Raw genomic sequence first — 20,652 nt, forward strand, 5'->3', positions numbered from 1 at the left:
AAAGAATAATTAAATTGTGTGACACGTTAGAAGTCATAGAAACAGAGGGCGCCTGGGTGGCGTAGACGGTTAAACGTCTGACACTTGCTTCTTGGTTTTGGCTCAGGTCATGATCTCAGGGTGGTGAGCTCCAGCCCCACCTTGGGCTCTAAGCTCCTGGGGCATCTGACTAAGACTGTCTCTCCCTCCACCCCTCCCCCACCATATACATGCATGCTCTCTCTCTCTCTCTCTCTAAAATAAACAAATCCTGAAAAAAAGAGAGAGAGAGAAGTTAAAGAGACAAAATAGAAGCAAAATTGGAGCAGATAAAGGGGGACCTGGTGTGCAGGTAGAATGGGGAAAAGAAAATTGTCAAAATATTTTCAAGGGCAACCTAAATGAACAAGAGAGAAAAATGACAAATGAGAATTTCTGTTTCTTCTTATGGAGAGTTGGTCTTGCCAATAAACAAGCATTGAGACAGTGATATACATATCATTGTCTGTAGAATTAAATCTTATATTCCCTAGATATTAATATTTATTTAGAAAACAATATTCAGAATATCATTTTATAATTATAGGTATACACATGTACATAATAATATAGGCTGTAATTTAATTAAAAAGTTTATCCTCAAGGAGCTTTGATACCTCTTTCAAGTCAGGGGGATCTAGATTCCTATATATCTGAAATTTCTAATTCCCCAAATATTCTTTGTGTTTATTCAGGAAGAGCTTTTTGACCTGATCAACTCACTTGGTCAACTTGGTGACACGGACAGCAGAGGCAAACTCCCGGTCTTTTGAGCTGATCCTGCTGACCAAGGTCAAAACTCCTTCATGCTGTCCTTCACCCCAAGATGGCTTTTGGGAGCAGAGGGAATTCTAGGCTTTGGGGCTGGCACAGCACCGGGAGACTCGTGCTCCTCATGAAGGGAGATGGCCCCGGAGAGGGAGGCCATTGCCCACACATCTTCTTGTACACTACATTCAACTCTGAGCCCAAGTGAGAGCCCAGTTTCTGGTTTCTTTGAAAGTATTTGGTGCACAAATAAGCAAATTGGGGATAAGGAATGTCCAGTCATTGTTTGAGGATTTTCTGGAATTTGGAGCATTGTGCTTTTTGTTGTTTAGAAAGGCTTTGGTTGCCTGTTTATCATACAGTGCAGGCTCATGAATAACTTCCTGGGGGACTGGCCCACATTCTTGGTCCCGTTGGCGTCTCTTGCCCAGCAAGGCTCACTCAGGGCGTCTTCCCAACATCCTGTCTGAGAATGACCTTCTTTTCTCCACTTACTAAGCTCCGAGTCCTTATTGAAATGACCTCCTGCACAGGAAGGCCCACTGTGGCGCCTGGCAAGAGAAAACAGTTCTGGTTTCTAGGAAGTTAGATACACACACACGCACACACACGACGTCTCGTTCAGAAAAGGCAAAATGTTTGTGTTCCTCCGCGGGCCTGATACGGAAAACTAGCAGACATTCCAGCAACACAGAGGACAGAGGTGAAGGCAGGTGCAGGGAGGACAGCCGGAAGTCAGAGAACACAACAAGCCTCCTGTCCCTGGGCACCGTAGCCTCAGTGACCCCACCTGGCGGATGTGGCCACTTAAAGCCAGGAGCGTGTGTGCAGATCTGTGGGGACACTTGGGCTGAAAAATGACTCAGTGGGAAGCCTGCAAAGCCCTAAGCGTTTCAGAGAAAAATAGCCATGGAATTTATCTTAACATCTAGGAAGAAGTTTGCTCTTGCCAAATAGGTTCTGCAGCGGTCAGGCTTTTTTCTTCTCAACTTTGCCAGGGAGAGTGAGGGGAACCCCAAAGCAAGGGGTGGGTATGTCCTTTAAAGTCATTGTAGTTCGGGGTCTCTGGGTGGATCCGTGGGTTGAGTGTCGGACTCTTGATTCCAGTTCAAGTCATGATCTCGGGATTGTGAGGTGGAATCCAATAGAGTCAGTCCCCGGGCTCTGTGTGGAGTCTGTCTTCTCCTTCTCCCTCTGCCCCTCCCTCTACTCATGCTCTCGCTCTTTCTCTCTCTAAAATCAGTAAGTAAATCGTTAAAAAAAAATCCATTGCAGGTCTTAACTGAGACCTGCTTGAACGTGAAAAAGAGCTTTAAGGACCCCTCTCTCTCTGGTACAATGTTACGATTTTGGAAATAAGAACTTTGTAAAGATCATATAAAGATCATATACAAGAAACTCATAAGGACTCTGATGACCAAAGAGTTGTGCCTTGCCTTTGGTCTTCTGCTGGGTCATCTGTCCGTCTTAATGCAGAATGGCGATTTCCCAACTCAGCGTGTCCAACGTGCCGACTTCCCTTCTCTACGCTGATGAGGAGGGCCGGCATCACAGACACGTAAACTGTGCTGCGGTCCGGAGCCCACTCTCAGAAGGGACCCACACCCTCTGGTTTAACACTCTGCTGTCACCATCTTGGAATTCTTAATAATATCGTCTTTGAACTTGTGTTTTGTAAATGAAGTCCAACGGGATAGCAGAATATGCATATGAGTTGAGTAATTCCACGCAGTATGGGCCTCCATTGGTTCTGGTTCTTAGCGCCCATTTGTGTGTACCATTTGAGATGCCCCATGAGCGCAGAACTCCACAGGACCCAGGATGGGTCCGAGTCTAGGAAAGACTCAAAGCAGATACAAGGAAAGCATGCCTATGACTAAGGTGGGAGCGGGAAAGAAGGAGGGAGCACTGACAGCCCAAATGACCACGGAACTCACTCCACTCCAGAAAGAAGGCAGCGGTGTTCTGAGGAGCACAGATGACCACCGACCCCTGCCATGTCCTTCCTTACTGCCTTTGCTTCCCTGAGTTAGCCAAGCACTTCGGCTGAAAATGAAGACATAGAAGAAAATGGAAAGATAGAGCCAATGGTACTTCTTTTTCTTTTCAGTTTTTTCTTACTCACCAGTAAGCCAGAGGGATAGGCTGTTGAGAGCATGTGTGTATATCATGAAATGAAATAAAAACAGTTGAGTTAGGTTTTTTTTAAATAGTATTTCCACTGTTTTGGTAAGGATAAAATGAACTAAAAAATATGAATTATATAATTTCAGTGATTCTGCATGAGTTACATATTCTTAGATTTGCATTTAAAACTGGCATTGAAAAAAAGAAGAAAACTGGCATTGCACCTGTAAAGAGAAATGGTAAAATTCATGCTAATAATTAAAATGTTTCATTTTTTCAGAGTCCATAGACTCTCATGGTTCATCTCCATGAGAGACTATGGACTCTGAAAAACAATCTGAGGGTTTTGAAGGTGCAGGGGTGGGGTTGGGGGTGGGAGGTTGGGGGAGTCTGGTGGTGGTTATTACGGAGGGCACCTATTGCATGGAGCACTGGGTGTGGTGCATAAACAATGAATTCTGTTACACTGAAAAGAAATTAAAAAAAAAAAGAAAAGAAACACTGAAAAGAAATTAAAAAAAAAAACAATTCCTCATTGAATTTGTTGATCAGAGTAGACAATAATTATATGGAGAATATTGAAACACAAACCTTAAAAAAAAGGAGGATTTCTCAAATATTGAAAAATATTAATCATAAGTTAGAATCAAAGGTATAGCTGTTTTTAAATTCATTTTTAAATTTTATTTTATCTATTTTATTTTTTTAAAAAAAGATTTTATTTTATTTTATTTTTTTTAGAGAGAGAGAGAGAGAAAGCATGGGTGGCAGGGAGGAGCAGAGATAGAGACTCTCAAGACGATGCCTCCCCGGGAGCAAGGCCCGACACAGAAATCAGGTCTGATTTCAGACCTGAGCTGAAATCAAATGTTGGATACCTAACCGATTGAGCCACCTAGGTCCCCCCATATTGTAGTAGCTTTGACAACATTAGTCCCCTTGCTTTTATTTTTTTTTTTTAAGATTTTATTTATTTATTTATTTGACATAGAAAGAGAGACAGCACAAGCAGGAGGAGGAGCAGCAGGGAGAGGGAGGAGCAGCAGGGAGAGGGAGCAGCAGCATCCCACTGAGCAGAGAGCCTGACATGGGGCTTGATTCCAGGACCTTGGGATCATGACCTGAGCCAAAGGCAGATGCCTAACCAACGGAGCCCCCCAGGTGCCCCAGTCCCCTTGTTCTTAAACAATCTTCATTTTGCCCTTGGCCCCACTGAAGAGGGAGCTGGGGGTAAATATAAACGTCTGCAGAAACACCTAACGTGGTCGTTAGACTCAATCCCATCATAGATTTGTCTAGTTCAGGTCTACGAGGGTTCATGTCACATTTAGTTAGGATTTCATTTTAGTGATTGCCTGTGTTTGCATTCCCCCAGAGGTGTGCCCTGACATAAAGATTTGAGTTGAAATAATGTATTTGGAAGATGATCCCTGAAAACCTCCATAGGAGGAGAGTGTGGAGGGGAGCGATGGAGAGAAGGAGATAGAGAAGGAAACCAATTGACATTGTGCTATCAAACTAGTTACCACTGTGGGGAACTTGAGCTCGATCCTGTTAGGACCCCCAGGAGACAGTGGGATCCCACATTCACCCCAGATGAAGACCGAGGAAGCTGGGGTGTTTGTCTTTCAAATTTCCATCTGTCATGAGTGGAACATGAATTCTCTGTTGTTTCTGGCTTGTTCTGGTTACCATGTTCTGGTTACCATGGCCAGAAACTTAGCCCTAAGGAAGAGTGTTGCAGGAATGGGAAGGGTAGGCATAGCATCTACATTTTGTCAAGCAATAGGAGATTCTATACAGATTGGAGCTACCTGTTAAAATGACTAGTGAGACCCCCCCGCCCCGGCAGAAAAAAGAATAACACAATGATGAATCTTTGCTTTGCCTGGCTGAGGCTTCAGAAAAACACAATCACTGGAGTCCTCACAGATAGGGGTCTGGATGATCCTGTGCAGAATGTGGGATGAAACTTTCAAGACAACAGAGAAATACAGAGGATCTGAATGGAAGATTTGGGGGAGCCAAAGATTTGCTAAGGAGAGCCAACACTCCATCAGGAGGCCTGGAAAGAGAATCCTACATTCTTGCCAGCGGCCAGCTTCAGAACTTATGATGAATGTAAGTCTTTGATGACTTTGGCCTGCTGTTGGTTTCCTAATGCCCCAGCTCTTCAGGGCTCAGAGATGCTCAGAGATATACCGGCCCCCTGCAAAATCTCATGGGGCATAAACGAATGATCCTGGCTCAGTATATACCTAGCTCCAACTGCATTGACCTTTGACCTTTTATTCCCCCCAGAAACGAATTCCGTTTGGTTTCCTTGTCTTTTTAAACACTTCATTGTATTTTAATGGTTTTCTCTTAATTTTATTTCTTTACTTCAATGATAAGCTCATTCCTGGATGAGTTCTGTGTCTTCCTTTCTTAACTCTCATGGTGCTTAGCCTGGCCGGACACAATAGGTGAGTGATAACTGCTTGCTGATGGACTGTCTCTCCCAGGGCCAGAGGGCCTCCCTCAAGGCAGCTGCTACCAGGTTGGACAGTCCTGGAAGGGTCTGCAGCTTCTGAACTAATGAGTTCAGGACACATGCTGTCAGTGGCTGGGAGGGGTACCCAGATTTCTGAGATATTTCCTGGTCTTGGAGGAACACCAAAAGGGATGGGACTACTCCCAGAAGGCTACAGAGTGACGGGAGTCTTGGGGCCCGGCAGGGGCTGCCCAGGCATCATGGGACCTGGTGGTTGAGTGGGCCAGGGAGGAGGAGGCGGTGGCATCTGGTGGTGCATGCATCGGCGGGGAGGGAGGGGCTGCTGAGGAGGCATCATGGCAGGTGCCAGGCCAGGTCGTCCTGAGTGCATGTGCCCCTGTCCATGCTCTCACGTTCCATTGGCCGCTGAGCTCACAGTTCAGGTTTTTTGCCCTGTTCCACATTCAAGTTCTGGCATTCAGTGAACGATGGCTGCCTTCGTCGTTCTAAAGCCTCTCTCCACCCCCACACGCCTCAACATGTCCAAGTCTGATCCCCACGTTCTTCATTTCTGTCTCAAGCAGGAGAGCAACCAGAGACTTGAACTTCGTCCCTCCACCGCAACCAGGCACTGGGGTTGGGAGCAGCGGAGGAAGGAGCAGCTGCTTGTGCTTCAGAAATGACATGTTCCGCTTTCTTCTTCCCAAGATCACCTTCTGGTGAGTTCCATGTTCTCTTGGCCCTCCCTTCTTCTGATTTGGTATTCACCCTGACCTCACACTCCTGTTCCTTCTAGCTATTGTTTTTTCCGCTTTCTCCATCTTGTGCCTCATCATCTTCACCTGCTTCATTTTCACCTTTTTCTTCTGCCTTTTCAGGCTGCTGACCATTAGATTCTGCTCCCATTTTTGCTATGTCCAGCTTCTCTGTCTCAAAGGGTCCCACGTCAGCCATACAACTGCTCTCAGGCCCGAAGCACAAATGGGGGGAGTCCCAGAATGCATAGGAAATTGAAGGATTTACCTACGGCTAAAAAATCAGTTCTACAGAGAGTCAACATAGGAAAGACGGATGGATGGACAAGTATGCAGCCAATCCTGATTTGCTTTCTGTGAATGCAAATGAGCGGTTGTAAAATGTAATACTTATCAAATGATAGTGGTTCAGCCAGTGACTTTGAGAGGAGGAATTCATTTACTCTGAATCCCTTTGGTTTTAAAAGTTTATATTAAATAAACAAAGTGTGTGCATATACTCACCTGAGCTTCGTTTGAGATTTTTTTTTTTTTAGATTTTATTTATTTGACAGACAGAGATCGTAAGCAGTCAGAGAGGCAGGCAGAGAGAGAGGAGGAAGCAGGCTTCCTGCCGAGCAGAGAGCCTGATGTGGGGCTCGATCCCAGGACCCTGGGATCATGACCTGAGCTGAAGGCAGAGGCTTTAACCCACTGAGCCACCCAGGCGCCCCAAGAAGAAAGGCTGAGATTTTTTATTTTATATAATTTTTTTGAGTTGAGGGAGGGTCCGATGGAGAGAGAGAGGGAGAATCTTAAGCAGGCTCCATGCCCAGTGCAAAGCCCAATGTGGGGCTCCATCTCACGATCCTGAGATCATGACCTGAGCCAAAATCAAGAGTCAGGCTATTAGGGGCGCCTGGGTGGCTCAGTGGATTAAGCCGCTGCCTTCGGCTCAGGTCATGATCTCAGGGTCCTGGGATCGAGCCCCGCATCGGGCTCTCTGCTCCGCAGGAAGCCTGGTTCCTCCTCTCTCTCTGCCTGCCTCTCTGCCTACTTGTGCTCTCTCTCTCTGTCAAATAAATAAATAAAATCTTAAAAAAAAAAAAAAAAGAGTCAGGCTATTAGCTGACTGAGCCACCCAGATGCCCTTCATTTGAGATTTTTAAAAGATCAGACTGCTTTTACTTTTTTATTCAGTGTTCACTGTTGTATTCCTCTGGGCCTGGGGTTGATGTTTACCATATATACAAGTTAACAAGTTAGTGTGTTAGTGTTTTCCGGAAGCCAGCAGAAGCTACGAGCTTCTTGAATCAGAGAAAAAGAATTCTAGTACTTATGGCAATGCCACTAACAAATGCCTCCTCTCACCAGAGAAACACCATGTGGCCCAGATGAATGCCACTCAGTGTGTTTGCATTATAAGTGACCCTGACCTTGGGGGGATCCACTGCAAACAGTAAGTTAATTTGGCCCTTATTCAGGGAGAGGTGTTGCCTCATTTCTCAAGGGGAACAGCTCTAAGAACATTCCTAAACAATTGCCTGGATAAAGAGTGACAGGGCCTTGTAGTATTGGCTCACCATGTAAAAGATGTAAGAGATAGTAAAACACCCCCTAGAAATGCATTCCATATTTAAGAAGATAGAGGAAATTATGAGCATATGGAGGAAAAACATGGCATTTAATTTAAAATAAATAAAAAAAGACCTGAGTCAACTAGTTAAGTATGAAAATGCCATGTCTGAGATACGATTACACTGCATGGCATAAATAGGAGCTTAGACATGATGAAGGAAAATATTAGTGAACTTGAGGACTCAGCAGTAAATACTACTCAAAACGGAACATGCAGAAGAAAAATGGTGAACAAACATCAACCAAATATCAGTGGGCTCTGGGTGAAACAGTCATAATTTCATATATGTGTAAATGAAGTTGTAAGAGGGGACCAAAAAATGGCCAAAAATTTTTAAAATTGTAGAAAACCATAAACTCACAGAACTAAGAAATGGAACAAAAATCAAAGAGAAGAAATGTGGAAAAAAAAAAAAAAAAGACTCCAAGGCACATCGTAATCAAATTCAATTGGGTAAGAATGGTGGTGGGGATAAAGTCCATGACAGATTTTAAAATTTATTTATTTCCTTCCTTCCTTCCTTATTTATTTTTAGAGATTTTATTTATTTATTTGAGAGAGAGAGGCAGAGAGAGAAAGAGAGCGCAAGCAGGGGGAGAGCAGAGAGGGAGAAGTGGGATACCCACTGAGTAGGGAACCTGCCTATAGATTTTAAAATTTAGATTATAATTTAAAAAAAAATCACAGTAAGGAGAAAATCTGGGAAGTGACCAAGGGAAAAACATACATATACAAAGGAACAAAGATAAGAATTTTAGAAGACTCCTCTTTGGAAACAATGGGAGTTACAAGATGGTGGAGCTACATGTTAAAGTTCTAAAAGAACAAACGAGCAAACAAACAATTGTCCACCTAGAATTCTCTACCAGCAATAGTAACTTTCAAAAACAAATGTAAAATGGAGACTCTGTCAGATACATGGAAGTTGAAAGAATTCATCGCTTGTAGACTGTGCAAGACACGTTAAAGGAAATCCTGCAGGCAGACGGAACATGTTACCCGATAAAAAGCAGGGTCTACACAAGGGAGCGAAGGGCGTCAGGAATGATGTCTGGTCATTTCACCCATGACATCAGTTCCAGATTTCAGTCTCCACGTGGAGCAGAAATGCCCTAGAAAGAACTTGTTTCTCAGCACTGTAATGTGAACAAGAAATATGTTACATTTGTGCTAGAAAACCAAAAGAAAAAAGATAGGAGAGGGAGTGGTGGGACTTGGAGGGGAAAGTAGCTGAGGAAGAGAGATCACGGAGGAGAACAGCCAGGGAGAGAGGATTAAAGCTCTTGTGTGTTTGCTTCTGGAAGATGCTGGTAGTCTTTTCCCTTATTGAGATTATAAATAATAGAAGAATGTGGTGTGAATCAGAAAAATTTAGCAACATACAGAGTTTAGAGTCAATTTAAAAGTTTGACTTGATCTATTTGGGGGTAGCAGGAGAAATAGTTGGGCGCTGAAGGTGTTGAGAAATAAAGGTAGGAATAAATCCCAGTAGTTGAAATTTGCATAAACTACCCCAACTGCCATCCCTGGCCCAGCCTAATCTTCCTGGGAATAAATGTAAGGAATTTTCTCTCTCTATGAGTAACCACATTAGGTGTTATTGAACACCCAAAGATGCAAGGCAGAGACTTCTGCCCTCAAAGATGCACTTATAAAGATGGAATATTCCTCCTCCCATCTCTCTCCCCCACAGTCCACTTATTTCCTTTCTGTTTCTATCTGCCTCTCTTCATATCTACAGACATGGGAAGCAATTTCAGCATGAAGTCACCAATGATGGATGTTAAAGAAGTGATACAGGCCATTGTTTCAGAAACAGGGGGCAGTTCAGGGAACATTTTATGGATGAGAGAGGTTTTGAGCTGGAAAGAAATGGGATTTTGATGAACTGAGACAGAGCCTAAGCACTTTTCTGTCTAGGAAGATGAGGTGTTGATTGGTAGATCTGTTGGGCTTGAGGAGTGGATGGCTATTTGCCATAAGCAGCCTGTTATATTCCCCGAATAGGTCTGATCCAGAAGGGAAGGAAGACCATAGATACATATCAATCTGTAAGTGTCCCACATAGTTGCGGTGGAGAAGGGAGTGTGGCTGGGATCTCCAAGATCAAGTCTAGAGAGAATGGCAGAGAAGTCAGCACACTTATCTCAGAGGTAGGAGAGGAATCAGGAGGGAGATACTGGGGATTCCAAGAGGTCAAGAGTGTTGAAGCCTGAATGGTGTGCCATGTCCTATAATGTGGAACAGAGTCTGAGAGCAAGCCACCAGATTGGGTGGGTGAAAGGAGATGGAGAGAAAGCAGTTCTAGAAGAAAGCCAAATTTCAGAGCACTGTGGGTTGGGGGGAGGGGTGAGGAGGGTACAGGGACAAGGCCCTGTGAGCCCAGATGAAGATTTTGGGCCAGATAGAGAAAGTACTCATCTGGGAAGACCAATTAGAAAAATACGCTTTTTTTGCATCAAGAAAAAGACATCCCATTCTTAGGAAGCACAGTCCTGTGTCCTCTGCCTTGGCAAGTAGATTAAAGACTGGATTCAGCCATCTTTCACCCCTGCCCCCAGTGTCTTAGAGCAGAGCACAACCTACAGAGTGGGTATGTGGTGATTCTGAGCAGGGACACACTGTATAAAGTGCTCATTGGAGAATATTGATGGTGCAAGGAATGACCAAGTAGTAAAATCATTCAAGGGGGCAGAAGGGATCACCAAAGGTGTTTGAAAAGAAATCTGTGCATCTTTCTAGGCAGAAACTATGCCCCTGCTCTTCTCCTGTCCCCCCAACTTTTGTCCATCATGTTTGTACCTGTGGATTTCAAAATTGTTTCAGAGGAGACTCCCATGTGTCTGGGTGTTATGGGCAGAACTGTACCCACCCCAAATTGATACACCGAAGTCCTAACCCCTATATCTCAGAATGTAACCCTTTGGAATAACAGTCTTTAAAGACATAATTAAATTAAAATGAGGATGGGCACCAATCCAATATGACTGGTGTCCTCAACGAAGAGGATATTAGAACACAGACAACTCAGACTGGACTCCGTGAATATGAGAACACCACAAAATGGCCACCTGTAAGCTGGGGGAGGGATCTCAGGAGGAACCAAACATGCCGCCATCTTGGTGGTGGACTCCCAGACTCCAGAACAATGAGGGACTACATTTCTGTTGCTTAAGCCTCCCCATTCTGTGGTACTTTTGTTCTGGAAGCCCTAGCCAATGAGTAGCCACAGTTAGAAAAAAATCTCCTAGAAGAGCTGTGAACCAGTTTCTTGCTGGATGGACCCCAGGAGAAGTGTGGTAGGGCTTAGAGCCTGTGGCCACGGAAAGGCAGCACGTCTGCAGGCCTGGCTCAAGGGCAGAGGACGTTTGAAGGTCGGCTCTGCCACTACATAGATTTGAGATCTTGGGTGTGATAATCACTTGGCATCTGTGTTTCTGAAAGCATAAAATGGGCTTCACAAGAGCGTCCGTGTTCAAGAGATGCCATCAGGATTAAACGAGAGAACATGGGCAAAGTGCTGAGCATGTGGTAAGTGCTTGACGCGCTAGCTCATCCTCTTGCTTTCCACAGATAGAGCTGCTCAAGGGCCAGCATCGTCATTTTCTCTGCTTCCAAAATGAAGCATTTATAAAGTGCCTCTGGTACGTCAGGCTTTCACTTTAAGGACCCAGACTGTTCCTGTGTGGGATGGGGTTTCAGTGACAGCCATTGCCTGGCGGTAGTGGACTCAGCATGGGTTTGGGACCCAAAGACAGAATTCTGCTTCGGGCTCTGCCACAGACTGCTGGGTGACTTTGGGCACTTTATTCCTAAAGGTCATGAGTTTCTCATCTGCACATAGAAGAGACTGGGCTTGATGATTTCCAAAATGCGTTAAAAATCGGATTTTGTGATTCAAAATTGCTGAATGGTCCTGAGAAACCGGTAAGAAACCCAGAGGCTTATGGTAGCAGAGATTTGCCTCCTGTCTTCTCAGCAAGAAGGGAAAGCCCCACCACGGGCAATGCCTTCTCGTGGCTGAAAGTGCAGAGAAGCCATGGTAAAGATGACAGCAGGCCGCCAAGTCCTTCTTAATGTTGTGGTTATAGTAACAAGTCTGCTAGGGCCTTCAAGGAATCTGATTTGCCCTCCAAGTGCTTGCAAGTAGAAATCCTTCAAGCACTCTCTGGCCACAGAACAGAGAGTCCTAAAACAAAGCCTGTTCTGATCTTTTGTCTTGGTTAGGGGTGATACCATATCTCCAGCATAAACTATGATGCTTGTATTGTTTGCATGCCAGCAATAAAAAAAGAAAACACAACCAAGTGGTTTGGTTAGTTTTGGCTTGCACAATTCAGGGTGGGAAATTCCCTTGGATTTTGGCTGGTCACCTCGTATTTAATTTTTTTAAATAAGTGTGTCAGTTTCAAAATTCCAGAGGTTCTTGTTGAAGGGCAGTCACAAAGAACTGGACATCCTGGTGTTTGGAGCAAACATTCCAGCTCGTTGGCATCACAGCACTTACTGTAATATCAGTGATAAGAGCAGTGACCACACTGCAGTGAGGTCCCCGGGGACCTCTTTGGGGAAGCCTTTCCATTTACGGTGAAAAGCAGTAAAGAAGAGGGGAGCTGATGTGCCTCACACCACACCTCCTAAGTGTTCCAGTGTTGACAGCAGCGAGTCTCAAGGAACTGTCTTCAGCCCCAAGAGCCCTGGGACCTTGACCACCAGTTATCCAATTTGGTTTTGAAGTCCACTGTCTGATCTTGGGCAGATCTTGGTCCTAGCTTTGGAAAGCTGATGACTTAATGGTCTGAGGTCCACCTACTTGCGGGGCCTGTATGTTCTGATTCCTAAGTTAGAATGTATGACCCACTACCTTGTCTGACAGTGGTCTGGGTGCTTGCAACCCCCCAGTTGGTCCATGGACCAGCAGCATCAGCGTCCCTGGATGCTGAATCTCAGCTCCACCCTGGATGTACTGAATCAGAACTCGCCTTTCAACACAATCCTAGGGTGATTCCTTTGCACATTTCAGTTTTCAAAGCCTTGTGCCAGAATACCCAAAATGAGGTGCACTATCCTAGGAACACACGCCTGAGACAGATTAGCCATTCACCGTCCAGGATAGTTTGGTTGTAAGAAAACTTAATTCAGGAAGCTCACTGGGTCCACTCAGACCGTCATCTGTTTTCTGCTCTGTGGTGTGTGTATATATTACACCCTATATATACGCACACACATGCATAAGAAAATCGTTCATGATTGTCTTTCCATATGCTTTCTGAAACAACACAATTGAAAAAAATACTAGATAAAGTCTGCTGAAAGGCTTTCTGTTAGCAGTTCTGTTTGGAAAGCATTTTGCTAAGAGCGAGAACAGCAGGGGGCCTTCTGCAAAATGGGACAACATGAACCAAATGGGAGTCCGGGGCTTCAGCCAACTGGCCAGCAACCTCTGTTTTCCCCTCTGCTTTCTTCAGGTTTCTCTACCAACTCAAGAGCACACATAGGACACTCTCCAATGACCTGTGTCCTCCTGGATTTCGCAAATGTGGTTCATACACGGTGGGTGGGTCCAGCTGACACAGGGAGGCCACAGAATGACTCCAGGAGGAGCTGCTGGGAGACGAGGACTTTTTCTTAATGAGTAGTTCCCGTTGCTCTACAACAGCCTTAATGTGTTCTCAGCTGGAACTTTTAGTCCTTCTTGGAAGAGGAGGCCATCATTCAGTTGATGTCATCATTTTTTAGCTCCTCTCTAATATTTACTTGAAAAACCCTTTACTTGACTTCCTTGATCCACTTAAATGTCATCACTTGGAAACTTTCTGAATTAAAAAATCTATATATACACACATCACCTGAGTTCAACAATACTGACAGCTTGTGACTTTTCTACACATTAAATGCCTACCTACTGGTTTTCTTTCTTTTACATTCCCTGACTTAAATGGTGGTCTTGGAAGGTCTGAGGTCCCATTGGCAAACAATACTTTCCTGCATCAAAGAAATCTCATCAGAGGAAGTGACATTATCATAAGCCAAGGAGACTGTATCCTTGTCTCTCACATGTGGATTTTGGAGAGGGAGCACTGCCTCCCTTCTGAAGCCCATGCTCCACTGATGGTCTAGGCGTAGACTTCTGTGGGTGCTGTCATCAATTACCGCAGACTTAGTGGCTTAAAACAGTGTGTTATTATTCTGAAGGTCGAAAGCCTAACATCTGTCTCATTGGGCTAAAGTTAAAGTGTCACAGGGCTGGCCCCTCCTGGAGGTGCCAGGGGAGAATCATTCCTTGCCTCTTTCACGGTCTAGAAGCTTCCAGCACTCCTGAGCTCATAGTGCACCCTCTGAACTCTGCTTCATCATTACCTCTCTCTGATACAGACCCTCTTGTCCTCCTCTCATAAAGACCCTGAGGATTACATTGGTTCACCAGATAATTTAAGATAATCGACCCAGTTCAAGACGCTTAACTTAATCACACCTGTAACGTCTCTTTTGCCGTATAAGACAACATAAGCATAAATTCTGGGGATTAGGATGGGAGCATCTTTAGGGAGTCATTCTGCTGTCTACTATAGCCTAAAAGGCAACAATGTTGAAATTGTGACCCTTCAGCATTTTTCGACCAGCTAAGATGGAATTCTACTTACCACCTATAGCTTGAGCTTCTTGGAATCATACCACATAATAATTCCTGCACACCTCAGAGATGGAGAAGCAGAATCATACTTTTGATCAACTTTAGAGAGATGTTTTTACTGGAATGGAGTCCATTTGAAAAAATGAGAAGGGATAAGAAGAGAAAGTGGAGGCTTGAAAGAGTTTAATTATGAACCTAACATCTATTATTTTACTGAACTTCTACTGTGATCCAGGCACAGTCCTAGGTACCCTGCATACATTATTTCATTTGATCTGCATCAATGGCTGGAAAGCAGGTGTCTGTGTTTCAAGGTGAGAGAACTGAGCTATACAAGTATTCTGGGCTGTTTGTACAACTTCCTTCCTAGGTAGATCCCCAGGGACAACTAGTTGTCAGTAGAGATGATGTTTCTGAATGTGGTTTTTAATAACTAGACTTACCTTCCCTGAAGAAAGTCTATTTATAGATTTCCCAGAATCTGCTGTTGGTAAACTTGGTCTAAACCCAGAGCATCAGCAAGAATGAGTCCAGGCATCACTGGAGAGGACAGCATTTATTTTTTTTTGCTGGGTATATAATTCATTACTTTGTTTTTTTCACTCATTTGGCCCACAGCCTATTGCATCTGCTTGTCTTTGATCAGAACAGAAACTGTAAAGTGTCCTAATGGTTAGAATTCAAGACCCTGTTTCAGAATACATTCATATTTGATTAACATTTATTGAATGCCTATCATGGGTTATGGGTTGAGCTGGGTTCCTGGAACATAGTTCGATAGGAGTTGGAAATAAGGCTGCTACTCCAGCTAAGAGGTCAACTGGCTTAAAGTGAAAAGGAGGACTTTGTGGTCTGCCTACTTCCATTGTTCTCTGAGCTGCAGGAGAAGAGCCAAATTAACAGACCCCAACATGGTCTTAATATCTTTGCCTCTTATTGTCCAGTCCATGGAAGTTCAGTTTCGAAATATATGTCTGTCTATTGTCAGGCTATACTACCTGTCACAAATTTTGGGGTGTCCTAAGGAGAAAACAAAGAACAAAACCATAATATAGGAATTTAAACATATTCTGGCCAACCTTGACATTTGTTAGTTTATACCCAACTGGTAGCGTATTGAGCCAGCTTGAGCTTGAGCTTGGCTTGGATCAGGGGTACATCTTCCAGGTCCTTGTTCAGTGCTTTAGTAATATCAGGATCGTAGCTTCAAACTGGCCATGGTCATGCTGTTTTACGTGGTGAGATTATAAATAATATAATTATAAACAATATAAATCAGGACTTTCTTTTCTTCTTCTTCTTCCTCCTCTCTTTCTTTTTCTTCCTCTCTTCTTCCTCCTTCTTCTCTTTCTTCTTCTTTTTCTTCTCTTTCTTCTTCTTCCCCTTCTTGTCCTCCTCCTCCTCCTTCTTCTTTTCCTCCTTCTTCTTCATCTCCTTCTCCTCCTCCCCTCCTTCTTCTTCTTCTTCTTCTCTTTTTTTCTGAAGAGTCATTTTGCCAGCATACCACTGTTACCAACACATACATTGTGTTGTGTGTGCGTGTGTGTGTCAATCATAGTCAATTAAAATGAGTAATCAATTAGTTAAAGATATATTAATGTGGGTGCCTGGGTGACTCAGTCAGTTAAGCATCTGCCTTCAGCTCAGGTCATGATCTTGGGGTCCTGGGATGGAGACCCAAGTCGGAATCCCTGCTCAGCGGGGAGTCTGCTTATCCTTCTTCCTTCTGTCCCTCCACCACCACTCATGCTCTCCATCTCTCAAATAATGGCTCTTAATGAATCTTTAAAAAAAAGAAATATTAATCTTTGTTAGATTAATAGGTTAATAATGCTTAAAAGAGCAATTTTTATGTATTTTTAAAGGTTTAGTTTATTTATTTGACAGAGAGATGTAGTGAGAGAGGGAACACAAGCGGGGGTCGGGGGTGGGAGAGGCAGAAGCAGGCTTCCTGCCAAACAGGGAACCTGATGCGGGGCTCAGTCCCAGGACCCTGGGATCATGACCTGAGCTGAAGGCAGACATTTAATGACTGAGCCACCCAGGCACTCCAAGAGAGCAATACTTCAAATACATATGTATGTATGCTGGAAGAGGTGGAGAATGATGAGCCAAGTTGGATCCTCTTGGAGATGATATTTCTGTGCTCTCCCTCCAAGTCTCAGCTCTCAGGATTCTAAGGCAGTGGGTATCTAGGGACAGGATTTTCAAAGCTCCAGTGTGGTAGGGTCAGGGGAGGCAGCGTGGTAGAGTAAATCCCGAATGCATGGTGGACATGTCAAGGATAGTTTGCCTCTGCCTAGACTTGTAATGATTAATAAGAAAATCAATTTCTGTTTTTTACAAGTCCTTTATTAATTCCAAATTGCCTTCGCATGTCAGGCACGGAAATCCTAGGCTCAGAGTCGGGGGGGGGGGTTCAGCTGCTGGCCCTTATGGGGTTCTGCTATGGAAACGCCTATGACACATGCATAGACATGGAGAAACCCAGGGCAGTGGAAGGTGTTTGCACTGTACCAGTGTTATTCAGGAAATCATCCTTCCATGGCTAACCGTACCAAATGGATTAATTTGTTTCATAAATTTACATAAGCAGAAAATCTATCACAAAACAGTCTGTAGGAGGGTAGGCTTTTTTGTAATTAGCACCCAGAGAACATATGAATGTTTCTTCCGTCAACATTCCTCTGCTCTGCGCTTCCTGCTCTGCTTGCTGGCCTCAGCCCCACACTGAGCCTGTTGAAGCATGAAGCTGGGGAGGTCAAGCGTTTCATATGGACTAAATCACAGATGTCACTTTCCTTCCTCCAGCCCACAAACCACTGAACCATGGAGGGCGAAGGTTAGAATTATAGTTCTTGGCCATTACTCAGTGTTCCCGGGGGCAGCCTTCTTTCCCCATGTCCCTCTGGCCTCCACATGTCACCCCCTACCCCCGACCCCACGCCATCTTATAACAGTTCTTGCAAAAATAAACACACGGGAAAGATGGTGTAATTAATAGTTTACATGTGAACTCTGGTATGTTGTAAAAGCTGAGTTCTTGTGTCCAGCAACCTAAGGTGAATCTTGTTCTGCGTATTTGATAGTGTAGCAGCTGGAAATGTGGTTTCTGATTCCAGAAGACCTCCCAGTGGTGGTGGTAGATTAAGGTAGCAAATATTTCTAGCCATTTTACTGGCCTCCCATGCTTTCTCCTCCTACAAACCTTTTAGCCACTGCTCCTAGGCATAAAATGACTAAGAATAACCTTCTTTACTATCTCTCCAGGGCCCCTAGGAAGAAGAGCTTTTGAGGCTTGATAAGGGTGAGTCTGGCGGCAGAGCCCATCTTCCAGTGGAGTCAAGGTTAGCGGCAGGAAGACCAGAGAAGATTCCAATGTCATGAGACAAGGGCTGGATTGTGATAATGGCGGGCATGGCAAGGGAAAGAGTGAAAGATAAAATGGAGGGGATATTGTTGTTGATTGGAGTTAGGGATTCAAGTATAAGAAAGAATCAGCTATGACTTCAAGGGCTTGTGTCTGAGCCATGGGAGAATAGGGATACCATCGACAGAAGTGAGGAGGGATAAAATGGGATCCGTCCTAGGGCAATGAGTACCAAATGGAAACATTTGCATAGCAATAATATTACTAAACATGGATTTTGTGGTATCAACCCATGGGCGATATTACAATTATTTTCATGAAAAGAAATATTATCGAAGCATGAACCTGCCCAATGCAATCATGCTGAGGACTGAAAGAAGCAAACTAAAAAGCATTTGTGTCCTCCAACCCTGACCCCCACCCAGAGAGACTTGTTGTCATTGACAGGGTACTACTGCTACACATTTATAACCTCTTGTGACAGAGCAAAACTCCTGGAAGCCACCCAGATAAGACTCTCTAGCTGAGCAAGTGAGACCACCTGGAAAGTTTCAATCCCATAAAGGATTTTTCCCAAGTCATTCATTTACCCTACAAGCCAGTTGAGTATCTTGTAGGCCAGGCACCAGATTTAGTTCTAGGGCAACAGGGTAAATGGCAGAGACCCAGTCCTTCCACTATGAAGACACTTGGGAGTCTCTTAAAACTATGATCTCAATAGATAGTATATTAGTCTGCATGGGCAGCCACAACAAAGTACCACAAACTTGGGGGGCTTAGACAATAAAAATTTGCTTATTCACAGTTCTGGAGGAGAGAAGTTCAAGAGCAAGATGCTGGTAGGGTTAGTTTCTTCTGAGGCCACTCTCCTTGGCTTGTAGATGCCTTCTTCTCCCTGGGTCATCATGGGGTCTTCCTTCTGTGTGTGTCTGTGCCCTAATCTCCGGCTCTTATTAGGACACCAGTCATATTGGATTAAGGCCCACACCTGTGACCTCATTTTACCTTAAGTACTCATTTTAAGTCCCTATTTCCAAAGACAGTCATATTCCGAGGTACTGGCAGTTAGGACTTCGACATGATTTTAGAGGACACAATCCGGCCTATAACAGATTGTTCCCTGTCTGCCTGCCTTAATATTCTGAGAGATTCTGTGTAACCAAGAGCACTATCCCATCCCCAGTCCCTGGGAAGACCATCTCAGGAGTACGGGGAAGCCGCCATGTCTGAGCTAGCTATAAAGATCCTCTGACAGGAAGAAAACCCATCTGTAACATAGACAGGCCTATCTTTCTGCCCAGGTATGTATGCCTCTTGTCTCTTGAAATTTGTGGTAGCAATGGGGCTTTTATTCACGCAAATGAGTAACTGGTGAGATGTGTGGTCCCGTGATTGACTTTAAGTAGGCCAGGACATCTCCCCTTCTCTCACCTGGCCCTGTCTCTAACTCAGGGGACAGCTGGAGGAGTTCTTCCCACCTCCATGTATGGTCTTCAGGGATTCTTTACCCCCTGCCAGGTCCCTGAAGCATTGCCCTTCCCCCATCTGTTAATGACATACCACTTGCTCGTTTTGTCCTCTTCAGCCAAGATTCTCTGTACCACATTGACTAGGTTGTTGCCAGGAGAGGAAGAAAACTTCTTTCCTCCTGCTGGGATAGTAAAGTAGTATCCACACTCAAGATCCCTCTCTTTCTCTTGGGTCTACAACTGCTGAAGCCCTGAAGGGCATGAGAACTCCCCCGTCTGCCTCCTGACTCCATTCTAAGTAAGGTTTCCTTTTACTAATTTTCACATATTCCCCTTTTGATCAAGATCTTTCTTTGAAAGCATCACTACTCCATAGTCAATTTCATTGGTTTATCCCTCAGTAACAAGAAGGACCTTTTGTAGTTACCATGTCCTACATCAGAGGATGAGTGCATAACAGTTGGAAACCAATGAAGGCCACATTTGTGTAGCCAGGAAGGTGAGGAAGGAGAAATTTTCACATACCCCAAACTAAAGCCTGTATTTTCCCAAGATCCTATGTGTTGGAGATCATCTCAAAGCACTGAGCCAGCATTATGTTACTGGGTGCATCATTTTTTTTTTTTTAAAGTTCAACAGTCAATTCAATATATTCAGTATAACATGAGAAAAAAAAAATCTCAAGATTGACTCAAGATCCAGTTTTTAGCTGTTTCCAGTTTTATTTAGCATGACAACAAAATCTTTCTCTGAGGACTCTTCCAGACTTGATTCAGAGAGCAAGATCCTTTTTCCTTCCTTCCAAGTTCCTTTTGTCTTCCCTGTGTTGCAGTTACCCAGACTGAAACTCAGTGACTTCTTAAGGCTCATGGAATTTCCCTGAAGCGAACTCAGCTCTCTTCTGATCATATTTCCTATGCTCAAGTCCTTTTTTCCTGAACTCACTACGAAGTTTCATCATTTTTCTCTAAGTTCACAGTTCTTTGGGAAATTCCTAAACATCTTTAGAATTCTTTCCTGCAACTCACCAGAGTTCCCAGCCTATTGGGCAACCTGGAATTCAAATTCATGGCTCCATGACTCAGTCAAATAGTGGCACAAAATCATTTTATTGAAATAAGACACGATTACTCCATCCCTAAACAGAACACATCTGTTTGTATTGTGAATTTTGAATAGACCTGGGATAGGAGAAATGTGGGTACACGTGTGCTTATGGGAGTGTGTATAGATGTGGGAATCATTTTCCTCTAGAAGGATGAGTCCCATGAGCTTGCTAGGTCTTTTTATTTGTTTTCAAATCCTAATACTCATGCCTGAATTGCTGACAAAAAAACAGATCTTTTCCAGGAGGGTTGGCAACCGTGTTTAAAGTCCATAAAAATCAGACAATAGGTTGTTAACATTTAAGCCAAGTGGT

The sequence above is a fragment of the Meles meles genome, chromosome 5, assembly GCF_922984935.1.
Source record: "Meles meles chromosome 5, mMelMel3.1 paternal haplotype, whole genome shotgun sequence".
Taxonomy (NCBI): Eukaryota; Metazoa; Chordata; class Mammalia; order Carnivora; family Mustelidae; genus Meles; species Meles meles.